Below are 13,230 nucleotides of genomic sequence, written 5' to 3' on the forward strand. Positions count from 1 at the left end.
ATTTGAAAGCCAACTTGAAAGGGAAATAAAAAGACAAAAAATACCTATTATAAGCTTTAAAAAAGAGTTCATACCAATGCAACAGTCCCAGAAACTAATTGTCTAAGTGAACTGTTATAACCAGTCTCCTTTCCCCTGGTTGAAACAACCTTACGAAACAGCATTTGCATCTATAAAGTTGTGTAACAAGTCGTCTTGTGGTGAAATGCATTTTAAATAGGGGTTAGATAGGAGAGGAGCAACTATTATTATCTTATTATAGAAACATCAGTAGCTCTTCCAGACAAAACACCATCACCCATTGGGAGCTAAGGATAGCTTTTACTTAAATACAAGGTCATACTGTTTGGGTGTATGAGGGAGCAGTGGGGGTGGGGTGGGGGGATTTTCATCTTCTTCCAAAGCACTCAAAGCTGGACCTCTTCCAAGAGAGGAAATGAGACTAAATAGATCATTTGTTTTATTCTGTTTGGGCATTTCTTGCGTTTCTCCCAACTGCGGCTTATGGACACAAAGCCAAACTCAGAGACTGGCTGGAGCTGGCTAAACTCCAGGTCACTTAAAAAAAAAAAAAAATTAAGGAATAAACCATTTGAAGCTCTATCAGAGGATTAAGGCAAGCCACACAATTGAAGGACAAAATGAAATTCTGCTGTGAATGTGAAGTTGTACAAAAAGAAGCAGGTAGGAGCATTAAACGATTTGGATTTCTCAAACAAGACAGGAGGGAAACGCCAATTGAAAGCACACACCTATGACAAATCCATTTCAACAAGGGTCATACACCCTCTGGTGTCTGAACTGCCGCTTAGGGGCACCAAGTGAGGTAGGAACACAGCTTCTTTGGGGCAGCCCCTAAGATGGGGGTCAAAGTGCCTGGTCACTTGAATGTTGTGGAAAGCTTGGGAGATTGCTTCTGTACCCTCTTGCTGGCATCGGGAAGGCCGGTCAGCAGTCGCCGTGCACATTCTGTAACAAGCATAGTTGGTATTCCCAGCATAGCCCACTGGCAGAATGGGTCTTTGTCTTGAAACACTTCCCTCTGGGAGACACTCAGTGGCAGTCCCATCCAATGTCCAAGGAGAGAGAAAGGCCCATTAGTGGTTAGGCATAGTTTAGCATATTAGTTAACACTGCATCCTGTCTGATTTCAGAATTGACAAGTCATGTACAGCATTGCTCAAAATGTTCCTTCAACAGTACTGGGTAGGGCAGAGAAGTGAACAGTCAGAGGTAAGTCCCAAAGATTTCTGACTGTCTTTTACAGATGAAGAATCTGGACCCTCATTATGCTCTAACTGGGAAAATAAAACATTCTTCCCCTTTAAAAAAAAGTTGGTTCCAATAAAACAAGAGACCAAAACCCTTTAACATAATCTTTGTTCATTTCTGGGCTTCCCTGGTGGCGCAGTGGTTAAGAATCCACCTGCCCATGCAGGGAACATGGGTTCGAGCCCTGGTCCGGGAAGATCCCACATGTCGCAGAGCAACTGAGCCCACGTGCTACAACTACTGAAGCCCATGTGCCCTAGAGCCCGTGCTCCACAACAAGAGAAGCCACTGCAACTAGAAGGCCGTGCAAGGCAACGAAGAGTAGCCCCCGCTCTCCATAGCTAGAGAAAGCCTGAGCGCAGCAACAAAGACCCAATGCAGCCAAAAATAAATAAATAAAATAAATAAATTTATAAAAATAATATTTGTTCATTTCTTTCAAAATTTTAGAGTAACTTTACTAAAAATTTGAAATGGCAAATAATTACCCAAGGTGTTTGAGACATGAATCAATGTATACATGTTGATATACTGATTGTGATATTACACAGTAGTCTTGCAAAATGCTACCCTTGGGGCAAACGGGACAAAGCATACAAGAGACCTCTCTGTGTTATTTCCTACACCTGCATGTGAACCTACAATTATCTCAATAAAAATGTTCAATTTTAAAAAGTGACAAAGATAGAAGTGGATGCAGGGAATCGGGCAGGCTTTCATAACCTGGCTTCACCCACTTCTTGGTTCTATAATAGTTTGTTTCTCCACTAGTCCCCTGAATGACTCCCTTCCAGCTGAAAGACGCTGGTCCTAGCTTCTCAAACACACCAAGCTCAATCCCACCTCTGGGCTTTCTCCTGTAGCTTCTCCCATCCCCACCTCATTCTTCCCAGCTCCAGCTTGCCTTCCCAGATGAGACCAAATGATAACACTGTCCCTGGAGCAGTCCTTACCATGTTAACAGTCACTTGGCACTTGTCCACAAATATTTCTTGAGCAAAGACTATAGGTGGAGTGTTGGCTCCAGGCACCAGGAACCGGGTGAGTTAGAAACCACATTCAACTGGTTTCTATTCCTTCCTTTCTGGGAGCATACATTCTAATGAGGAAGTGTGGAAAAAACTAGTCAAGAAACAAGTTAAAAAAAAAAAATCAAATCATGCTGAGGACCATGAAGAACGTCATGGGTTGGAGAAAGGCGGGTGACTTTAGCTCAAGTGACCAGGAAAGGGTTTCTAGAGAAGGTGACATTTGAGTTGTTGACCTGAAGTAAAAGGAAGCAGTCATCAGGAAGATGGTGGGGAGAAACAAAGCATTTCAGGCAGAGGCAACAACAGGAAAAAGGATTTTTATCCTGCCTGTAACTGAATATGAATACTGGGCATGAGTGTAAAGCAATGAAGTGGGTTTTCTTTTTGTGGACTGTGCTTCCTTTTAATTTTAGGGCCAAAACTCCCATAGCATGTTTCCCTATATGAGAGGCTGTGAATACCCTTCCAAGATTCCAAGTTGCTCTAATGAGTAGATGCAAGCTTAATTCAAGGCTGTGTCTTAGGAGATTTACCATATTTCTTTCTCACAGTCGGGGCCGTGGGCCTGCTGGTGAGGGTTCTGCACTGTCTAAGGGCAACATAAATTATGCCATTAAAGTTGGGTACCTACAAAACTAAGCTGATGCAAAGGCGGGCCGCATGCGGGAGATCTGGGTCATACAGCTGGGAGCAGGACGGTAATTTGCCGCCGGCCTCTGGGGTCTGTGCTTCTCTGCGGCGCACGAGGTCCCATCGGCTGTAGTAACCGGTTGGGAAGGGCCGGATTCCCAGGTCTCTGCGGGGTACCTCACGCTGTCACCGCAACCAGGAATCCAGTTTTCTGGATCCCCTGGTCTGCCTTTTGCCTAAGGCGACCAGCTGCGGCTCCTCTGTTCGCGAGGCCGGGAGAAGTCGGCTCTGGGGCACCCGGCGAAGAGGTTCGAGGGGTGATCTGTCCCTCCCCGGTCGCGACCTGGCACCGTTATCCCCATCACCCGGACCGGTAGGCACTGTCCCGGGGCGTCCCCCTGTTTCTCCCGGGGAGGGGGGCAGCCCAGACGACCAGCCCTGCGTCCCAGGGAGGCGCCGCGAGCCCTTGGGTCCCTCCCCCTCCCAAACCTCCCCCCCCGCCCCCCCCCCCCCCCCCCCCCCCGCCTCCGAGCCCGGCGACCCACGTGCAGCTCAGGCCGGGCTGGTGCCGCAACTCGGGGTCGGCGCGTCTCCCGGCTCTTCTAGGCGCAGCCCCGGGACGGGGACCCGCGGGGGGCGGCCTCGGCGGGACGGCGGCGGGAGCGGGGGCGCCCCGGAGTGCGGGCGCGGGGACGCGGCAGCCGCTGGCACACAAAGGAGGCGGCGGGAAGGCGGGGCGGGGCGGGGCGGGGGCGGGGGCGGCAGGAAGGGGCGGGGGCCGCGCGCGCCGCGATAAAGCCCCCGCCGCCGGGGCCGGCCCGCTGGCTCAGTGGGGCTGCCGGGCTGCTCGGGTTGCGAGGCGTGTGCAGGCGTCGCCGCCTCTTTCCTCCGCTGCCCCTCCTCGCCGCCGCCGCCGCCGCCGCTCTTCCTCCTCCGACTCCCCCGCCCCACCGACACCCGGCTCCGGCTCGGGCCGCGCCGCGCTCCGCGGCCGCCACCTGGGGATCCCGAGCGAGGGGCGGTGAGTACGGGCTGCGCTCCCCGCGGCCGATCCCGGGCGCCCGGGGCGGGAGGGGCGCAGCAGGCGCTGCCCGCCGCGCCGGGGACGGTCCCGGGGCTCGGCGCGCCGCCGGCTCCGCGCGGCGATCTTGCGCCGGGCCGGGAGGCTGCGGGGCCAGCGGGGCCGGGGGCGCCGGTGTCGAGGAGGAGGAACTTTCTCAGCCTCCCCCGGCCAGGCTGCCTCGGTCAAAGCTGCGTGCGCGCCCCGCACCCGTGCCCGGCCCGCGGGGAGCCCGAATAGGACCCGGGCGGGGCACGGAGGGGCCGCGCCGGCGGGCCAGGTGTCCGCGCGGCCGGGAGTCCTGGGGCCAGCGTGTCTGCTGCTGCCGCCGGTCCAGCCTAGCGGGCGCCCGTGACCCTGAACCTGGGATACCCAGGTACTCGCGGGCGTCCCCTACCCCGTACTTTGCGTGTGCGCCGCCTGTTCGCGAAAGACAAACGGACTCCTACTTGTTACCGCTGCCTGAGCGGGCTGGGGGTAACCGGTGATTTGGGGGAGAGCCTTTAAATTGGCTTCTGGCAACCGATGTAAGCCCATGGAGCTGATCTTTGCCATTTTCATCGTCTGTAGAAATGGGAATTGCAATGCTGATCAGTGCCTACAGGTAAGGTGAAAGTACTCAGAAATTCTGGGCGGAATTAGGTGTTTAATTTGCCTACAAACTGAGTGCGGAGGGAAGACTTCTATTACATAAGACAGCACTCCACCTTCAGGTATTATGGAAGATGCTATTGAAGTTTTTAGTGTTTTAATGAGCGAAAAATAGTCTTCGTGTGTGTCTCTCTTGAGAAATCTCGAATGCTGCTGTGTCTTGCTTTGACTACTTCGCAGGGAACGTTTTTATATTTATATTATTTATATTTAGCATCAACATAAAAAGCTGTTTGAAGGTTTGACTTCCTCTTTCAAGCCAGGAAGCAGTTTGCTCCTCTGAACTGTTCAGGAACAATTTACGTGATAATTTTATGCTTCGGAGATTTTATATCGGAAAGTTGAACACAGATAACTGGGGAAAAAATGTAAGCATTGCTAATTTGTATATCTAAAGCACACTTCAAAAATTGAAGATACTTTCAATGCTGACTGCATATCTAAATCAGTAATTATGTACTGTTTGCCGTATTTCAGCAAAAAATTTTCTTCAGCTGTGCAAATGAAGGTGTTAGCCTAAATCATCGAAGGCTTCTCTCAACCCCAAGTTTTGATACTTTCTTAAAATCATGTTCAAAAATATTGTACAGTGCAGGGCAATTACTGAAGGTCATCAAGATGTCGCCTATCTCTTATTCTTTAAAAAAAATGAATCTATGCAGAAAATTTCTGCCTCCCATGAATTCACATAGTAGTGTAATTTGAAAAGGACAGAAATGATTCAATCTCCAAAGGACAGTAATTTTCAGTTCCACATGAGTGATTAAATACTAGTCAGAGATTGTTTGAGGTGGCAGAGTGGGAAATGAGTGGTGACCTAGCCGGGTCCCAGCTACACTTCTCTGTGGCCGTTCTCTGCCAGCTAGTCACTCTCCCACAGCATGGGAGACTTTGGCCCGTGGGCTTTCTCTCCTCCCCTAGTCCCACAGTCCATGTAGGGGCTGCTTCCGATTCCTGCTTCCTTAACCATCTCGACTCCAGTGACCCCCACCCACTCCAGCTACTGGGTCCTCTACATCCAAGTCTTGCCCTCACCCAGAGACGCTCAGCTTCTGAAATCAGCACCTCAGTGTCTCTGCACCACAGGCTCCTTCCTTCCAGGTTGCAAACTGGTACTCCCATGGCAACTCTTCTTGAACACAAGAGATCTGTTCCCTTCCCTCCTTCCAGTTTGGCAGGTGCCTTTCATGGCCCACTCTAATGAGAAAGTAGGGGTCACCAGTTTGAAGTCTCCCCACGTCCTACCCCATTTCCTTCCTACAGATTTTTCCAGATTTACCCACATCCAAGAAATCTTCTTAAGCATCTGTTGTGTCCAGGCACTTTGCTAGGCCCTGGTGTATGGTAAATATAGCCGGTCGCTGTTCTCTTGAAACAGTCTTTCCTGTGGCAGCAAACAGACACAAAGAAACCTAACTATGCTCTAATAAAATAAGAATAAGGCAGAATAATAGAAGAGAAATCAAGTTGGGGCAGGGGCTTAGAGAAGGTTAGAGAGAAGACTTTCCTGTGGCAGTGCCTCATGTCTCCCAGTGAACTCTTTTCTTTTTTAACAGTTTTTAAAATGCCATAACCTCCCTTGTCAATGCATCCCCAGCTCACCTACAGCCGCCACCTGTCTCCCAGGCTTCTTAAATGAGTTAACACTTCCCCAGGCTTCCCTTTTTTCCTAACTCTCTGCAAGCTGGCCAGAGACTCCCCAAAGTAGGAGAAGACCCCACAACTCCTGCATGAGTGGTCCTGCGCACGCGTCCTAGACCTCTCTGCAGCATCGGATACGGATCTTTCCTCTTTTTCTGATGGATGCTTTTCTCCTTCCCTAGTTGCCACCTCCTCCTGGTTTGCCTTCTGCCACCCTGGCACCTCCACTACCTCCTGGGGTGACCCAGGGCTCTGTTCTTACCCCTCTTCAGCTTCATGCAGAATGTTTGGGATACCACATTCCCACAGCTTCCACTTTCACCAGTACGAAGTGAGTCCCAGATTGGTACCTGCAGCTAGTTACCTAAAGTCTATGCCCTTTAGGCAGAAAAACCCACAGTAAGTCGAAAACTGATTTTAGTTCTCATCACCCACTCCGTACCTGTTTCAGCCTTGACCAAAATTTATCCTTTTTTTTTTTTTTTTTTTTTTTTGCTGGTGACTCGGCTGTTTACCAAGGTGCTAAAGCAGGAACCTCCCTCCCAGGGACGCTGGGCTCCTCCAGCAACCGCCTGCCGCCCGCATCCAGTCACCGAGTCCTTCTCGTGCTGTGAAATCCCATAAACCTCTGCTCTAGTCACCATGGCCCTGCCCTGCTTTAGAGCCCAGAAGTGGCAAAATGGTGGCCAGTGTGGCAATTCCAGCTGGCAGGTGTGTTGCTGGCTTGAACACAAGTATACAAAGATCGTGTGAATATTTGGAAATGTTACGATATCACTTGGATTTATAGCTCCTCTTAAAAACCAGGAGGCCTGGAACAGGAGGCCTACGTTCCCACGTGGCAGCGCTTGGCTGGCACGGAGCTCCCAGTGCCTGGCCATGCTGGAGGCTGCTTGCTTTCCGCTTCCTCTTGCACCCGTGGTCCCCATTTACAGCAGCTTCCTAGCTCCCGTGGGCTTCCAACCATAGGCTGGGGGACCGTCAACAGCCCGGGAATGCTGAGTGGCTGACTGCACCGTTTCCTGCCTGGTCTGTTGCACTAGCTTTGCACCCCTTTCAAGCCATCATCCACATTGCTTCTGGGGCTACTTACCTCAGGGCCCTCAAATCCGAATCTGCTTGTGTCCCTCCTGATAAAAACTCAGTGCCTCCCTCTTGCCTTGGGGACAGACCCCGACTCTGAAGGAGTAGCTGTGTTGTGTCACAAGCTAGGTATCTCAGATAGAAAGGTGAGCTTTCTATTGACTTTTTAAGGTGATGTACCTGCATTTCTCAAAATGCTTTTGAACCTCTATAAGGAGGGTCGCTAATATGTAATTCCAGTGTTATCTCACCCTTACTGAGATGCAGTCTCTGCTGTTTATAAACCGTTTCCACAGGCCTCACCACCTTCCCACTCCCTCATAACCACTCTGGAAGGAGACGGGGCAGGGTTGATTCCACATCCCAAGGCACGGGCTGCCCCAGAAGACCTCAGCCCTTGGAACATGGCGGAGCCCATTTCACATGGTGCCCAGAGTCATACAGTATGTCCCCAAGGTCACTCAGCTGCCTTTGGGCAGTCCTGTCCCAGAAGTCCTCAGCGCTCAGCCAGGGAACTTTCCACAGTGCCCTGCTCTCCTCCCTAGCAACTCCCCAGACTGCCGGCCATTTGTAATGACAGAGTCCAAGCTTTCTTCAACCCTTTCCCACCTCCCTGCCTTGTACCCTCCCGCAAACTTTGTTCTCTTGCAAAACTGAACTCCCTGCAGACTCCTCACACCATGGCGGTGCCCTTACTCCCCGCCTTGGCTCCTACGGGACCTCTGCCTGGAATTCTCTTTCTCCATCTTCTGCATTCATTGTCTGGCCAACTTCCCCTTTTTCAAGACTCATGTCTAGTATCACCTGTTCCAAAAAGCCTTTCCTGAAGACCAGTATCTCCCAGTCCCCTGTGGCACACGTGTGGTGTGCACACACATGTACATCCTACCAAGTGGATGCCTCTCTGATGGCGGTTACTGTGTCATAGCAACATACTCTACCCACCAGATTCTTAGTGCCGTGAAGTCGTGCCTGTGTTCTGGTTTCATTCGTACCAGCAGTGGTGCGTGACCCAAAGGCATTAATGGCTGTTGAACTAAACCATATTCATATTTTTCATAAGTTTGCTGCACACTTTATGAAAGAGAGCTTGTCTTTGGGGCTTAAAGGGGAGCTCTCCTCCCAGACCTCTACCCCTGGTGCCGGATACTTCTGCATTTAATATATATCTTCACATTAAAAAAAAAAATCTTTGATCAACCATGTCTTCTAAAAGACAGAACATTACCTAGAAAAAAGCAGAAGTCTAATACAGAAGTGCTTCTGTGTCTGTGTTCACTTCAGTTACCCTCATCCGAACCCTCTTTGGCTTCATTCTGTCTTCCTTGAAGTCCACTGGCTGTACTTCGTATTTCACAGTTTATACAAGGTAGGAGAATACCTTCTGATTTATTTCCATTAACCTTCTCGGTAAGGGTGATACAGGCCCTCTTGCTGACCCTTGTTTTTCGTTTTGTTTTGTTTTTCAGTTTTTACCAGGGCAGTTTTTTGGCTGTCTTAAGCCGGGTTTGGTGGAAAGAGCCCTGGGTTGGGAGAGGGTCTGGGCTATGCCACAAACGATTTACATAGTTGACTATCTAGAACTTAATTTCCTTGCCTGTACAATGGGCGTGTTGAAATAGTGATCTCAAAGCTGCCTTATTTAAAGAAACAATTTAACTTCTTGGCTTATTTTCCTTTCTGATCCGGCTTTCTCATAAATATCAGGCCTAGGGGAAATTTTTTCTTAAATGCATTGTTTTATGTTTATCTACATGAAATTCTTCTCTTTCATTTTCCCTCTCTTTTAAACCTAAGAAATATATATTCAGTTTGGTTCTTCAGGACTTATAAATAGCATTGAGGCCCAACATGAAGATTTATTTAGTTTGTATTCCCACTTGGAGGCATTTATAAAAATGTTAAATAGATTGGGTCCCATATACTTGGATCTTCTTTGCAAACCACTGTTTCCAACCATAAATGTGCCCGTCTTCTCTTTCCAAAACCATCTTTCCTCATGAGTAGATCGCACGCCTGATCTAAAAATCAATATTGGGTTTTAAAAAAATACCCTTAGGTATGAAATGGAATGAAATGCAATAAACTACATCTTTAGGTTATTTCTTTTCTATAAGTTCACAGTTTGTCTAAGAACACTGAAAGACTAGGCCAATTTTATTTCTCTTTTGAGAAATGCTACCTTTCACCCAATGGGACAAGTCAATTTACACAGTAAATGATTCTCCCCTTATTCTGCTGTTAGGTTTCTAGGGCTGGATGGAAGCCCAGCCCAGAGAAGTTGGCGTTCCTTCTGCGACTCTCTTTGTGCATGGGGATGGCCACGGAGCCCAAGCAATCCTCTATTTGTCATTCCATTCATGCGTCTGGACAAACATTTCATCTCCACTTCACCCTTGAATTCCTTCAAAGGTTGGGGTGGACACCCTAATTCAAGATCAGATGAGGAATACCCCATGCTCCTGCTTCAGTCTGACCTCAGACTTTGCCCTTTGTCTCAGAAGATAATTGGAGAATTGGAATCCACTGTGCCTTTCTATTTTTATCAGTTAATTCTTGGGAGAAAGATAATGTGGAGGGGTCTTCATATAAAACAGAAAAACTCTGATGAAAAGGCAGAAAGGATTTCTTCTAGGGACTGCAAATCTTGGTGAATGTACTTTGTTTCGTTTTTGTGATGCCTTCCCGCACCTTGCAGCAGTGAGAAGTCCGGTAACCTGGGGAATTTCTAAGAACATACTAAAAACAGCATCAGTACTTTCTCCCCCTTCCCTTCCCCGCTCCATTTAATGCCAACTAATACAGCTATAGAAAAATTAACTACTTGTTTTGGGGCTAAGTTTTTATGGACCAAATCTTGAAAGTGGATGTGGATATGCGGGAGAGTTTAACCCCAAATACGAAGCCCACTGGAAAATGTATATGGTGACTGCAAATGAAAATAGATTTTTCTTTCTTTCGAGAAAATGCTATATAGACAATGGCAGTGTTTGCATCCTCTACTAAAGAGTTTTTTTCTTTTTTTAACTGGGGAATCCACTTAGGAAGAAATTTTTATTGAGGATTTGGTCATTGATTGGATTACATGAGCTTTAACTACCGTCTTATCTTTTGGTTATAAGGGCAGAAACCCCAATCAAAATAACTGACTCAGAAACACGGAGAGCATGGGGGGAACTACTGGCTTATGCTGCTGCGCCCGAGCCATGGCGGAGGTGCTTTGGCCTTGGAGGTGACTGGAACTAGAGACTCAGGGCCTTGGGCCTCTTTTCTCTCCCTGCATGTCTCCTGTCTCCGGACCATGACATGACTGCAGGCATCTTCAGGCTTATCTCCCTACAGCCTTAGGATCAAAGAGGAAAGATGAGCTTCCTGTCAGTTCCAGTGGGAAAAATCGTATGGAGGCGCTCTGATTGGCTCAGGTTGGGTCATGTGTCTTTCCCTGGACCAATGGCTGTGGTCAGGGGAATGGGATGCTATGACTGGCCAGATTCTGAGTCACAGGTTCAAGCCTTCCGTCAGGGGAGGAGGGAGTACTGAGAGGGTGTGCTGGACAGGCAAGTTAGCTCAACTGTCATTAGTATTTGTTTGCAGTTGACAGAGGCACTGTGCTATCGCCTCCAGCCTCATGTTTGCTTGTTGGACAGATACTAATATTCCCACTCGGACAGTTGTGAAGAAGAATGTGGAGCTGCCCAGGTGTCCATGGTTATTCATACAACCTGTACGTGTCAATGCCAGAGCCTGCACCCAGGTCTGTAAATGTGTGCGCTGTGAGCTGGTACCATGAGCTGTCAGAGATTTACGACTCGTCAATATTTATAACCTCTCGAAAGGAAATTCCTGTCAAACAACGGGCCTCCTTTCAAGAGACCAGCTTCTCACTTTGCTGTATGATCTGCTTCAGTAAGACAACCAAAACAGAGATGGAAACAGACTAATATTTGTGTGTTATGATTGAAGTAATGTTTTTATGCCTTTTGGCCCCTGGGCCCAGTTGTTCCTTAGATACTTGTTTTTTTCCTGGGTCTCAGATGCTAAAATTAGTACTGACCTTTGGATTGAAAAGGTAGAGTACATATACCCAGAGTCCAGGGGAATAACTTAGGCTGAGCTGGATAAAACTCAACCGAAGAACAAGTGTGACATGATTTTTAAAAGATGTCTAATTGAACTCCACAAATGTGTGGAGACTTAGCATAAAACATGGAGGTTTAACTTTTCTTTTTATTGTTTTTTTAATTTGTTATTTTTTGCAGTATGCGGGCCTCTCACTGTTGTGGCCTCCCCCGTTGCGGAGCACAGGCTCCGGACGCGCGGGCTCAGCAGCCATGGCTCACGGGCCCAGCCGCTCCGCGGCATGTGGGATCCTCCCAGACCGGGGCACGAACTCATGTCCCCTGCATCGGCAGGCAGACTCTCAACCACTGCACCACCAGGGAAGCCCCTATAGTTTTTTTTACATTTAACTTTATTTCAAAGTTTGTCACATCAAATGGTACGTGCTCTCTTCCTCCCCCTCTTCCTTAGTCTAGTGTAGTAATTAAGAGTATGGAGGATGTAAAGACCGACGGGCTTTGGCCTGAATCTAGATTATATCGGTTACTAGTTGGAGGCCAGAAGGCCATAGCCAATTGCCTAGACTTCTCCAAGCCTCAGTTTCACCATCTGTGAGTTGGGCGTGAAGGTAACCACATCTTAAGTGTTGTGAGGGTGCCGTGGAGAGTATGCTTTAGGTGCTGAGCACAGGGACTAGAATGGAGCTGACTTCCAGGGCACGAGGTGGCAGTGGGGTTCCAGGCAAACATTTAACTCCTCTGGGACTGGTGTTTTCATTGCGCCTTTGACCTGAAGAATGAGCGGCTTGCTCTCTGTGTTTGCATACCTAGTTGCCAGACCCCTTTTCTGTAAAACTCTCAGTGGGTAGCACTCCCAGGGATCAGCTGGTCATCTGTCCTTTCCACAGGCTTCCAGCTCCTCCAGTACTGGCCATGGAGCAAAGGATGGCTGATGCCAGAAGTAAACTCCCTTTTACTCCACCTCATGAGGAAATGTAAGCAGCAGTGTTACCAGAAGTTCCTTCTAGAGGCACATTGCAGGCTAGCCCTGTCAGGCTGGGCGCTGTGTTTGTTTGTTTTGTTTTTTTGGTAGTTATGAAGAATGACTAAATTGTCTGTGCAGTAGGAAAAATAATCTATTTAGGTTTTTGCAGATGTAGCATCCAGAGTCTTCTCTTTTTGTTCTCATTTTTCCGATTGAGAAAAAGTCATTCTGCTGTATCCAGTGATGTCCATATACCTAGAAATAACCATTTTAACCACACACTGAATGTATTTAAAACACATTTAATTATTCCTTCAATATACAGAAGAGTTCTGTGAATTATGGATTAACCACTGCCAACATCGTTAGATAGGAAATGTATTTTCTGCTGCCATTCGTATGATTTTTTTAGGCTTTTACTGGCAGATATCCATATGGGACTTTATACAGCACTCAGTGTATGCCCACACGTGAATTATTGCTCAGACAATGGGATGGGAGATGCCAGGGAGAGTCTATGTGATGGCTTAATTATAAAGAGAGCTTTCTTTCTAAAGGTGTGGATTTTCTTTTTGAAATTAATTTACTTGATAGACTCATATCATCTCTTGCCAAACCTGCGTTCATTTCTAGCAACTTGGAGGATTGGCCAGAGATGCCCAAGTATCGTAGTGAACCTGTTCTTGCGCAGCAAGGTGGTAAATCATGACTGTCAAAGTGCTAATCATACTAAGGTGAATGAATTCAGCAATTACTGAAAACAGAGTTGTTCCATGCCTGTGTATCACTTATTGGTGTCAAATTTCTTTGAGAACAATA

The 13,230-nt window shown here is 48.1% G+C and overlaps 1 protein-coding gene and 1 long non-coding RNA gene across 3 annotated transcripts in view; one reads left to right on the top strand and one right to left on the bottom strand.

Annotated features, from left to right (window-relative positions):
* Positions 1 to 342: 342 nt before the first annotated feature.
* Positions 343 to 3,616, bottom strand: LOC132427972 (uncharacterized). 2 transcript variants are annotated; one of them, XR_009520046.1, is made up of 4 exons: positions 3,479 to 3,616; positions 2,935 to 3,116; positions 2,226 to 2,371; positions 343 to 1,042 (listed from the first exon to the last, which is right to left on the bottom strand). It is a non-coding gene; the product is annotated as an uncharacterized lncRNA (long non-coding RNA). The 2 variants fall into 2 exon arrangements; XR_009520045.1 differs by lacking the exon at positions 3,479 to 3,616 and having other exon boundaries at positions 2,935 to 3,275.
* Positions 3,617 to 3,720: 104 nt separating this feature from the next.
* The window catches only part of SERPINE2 (serpin family E member 2), a 72,212-nt gene continuing 62,702 nt past the window's right edge, over positions 3,721 to 13,230 (top strand). The window contains exon 1 of the mRNA XM_060015503.1: positions 3,721 to 3,954. The gene's annotated coding sequence lies outside the window, so the exon portion shown is untranslated. The remainder of the gene's footprint in view (positions 3,955 to 13,230) is intronic.

The sequence above is a fragment of the Delphinus delphis genome, chromosome 7 (assembly GCF_949987515.2).
Source record: "Delphinus delphis chromosome 7, mDelDel1.2, whole genome shotgun sequence".
Classification (NCBI taxonomy): Eukaryota; Metazoa; Chordata; class Mammalia; order Artiodactyla; family Delphinidae; genus Delphinus; species Delphinus delphis.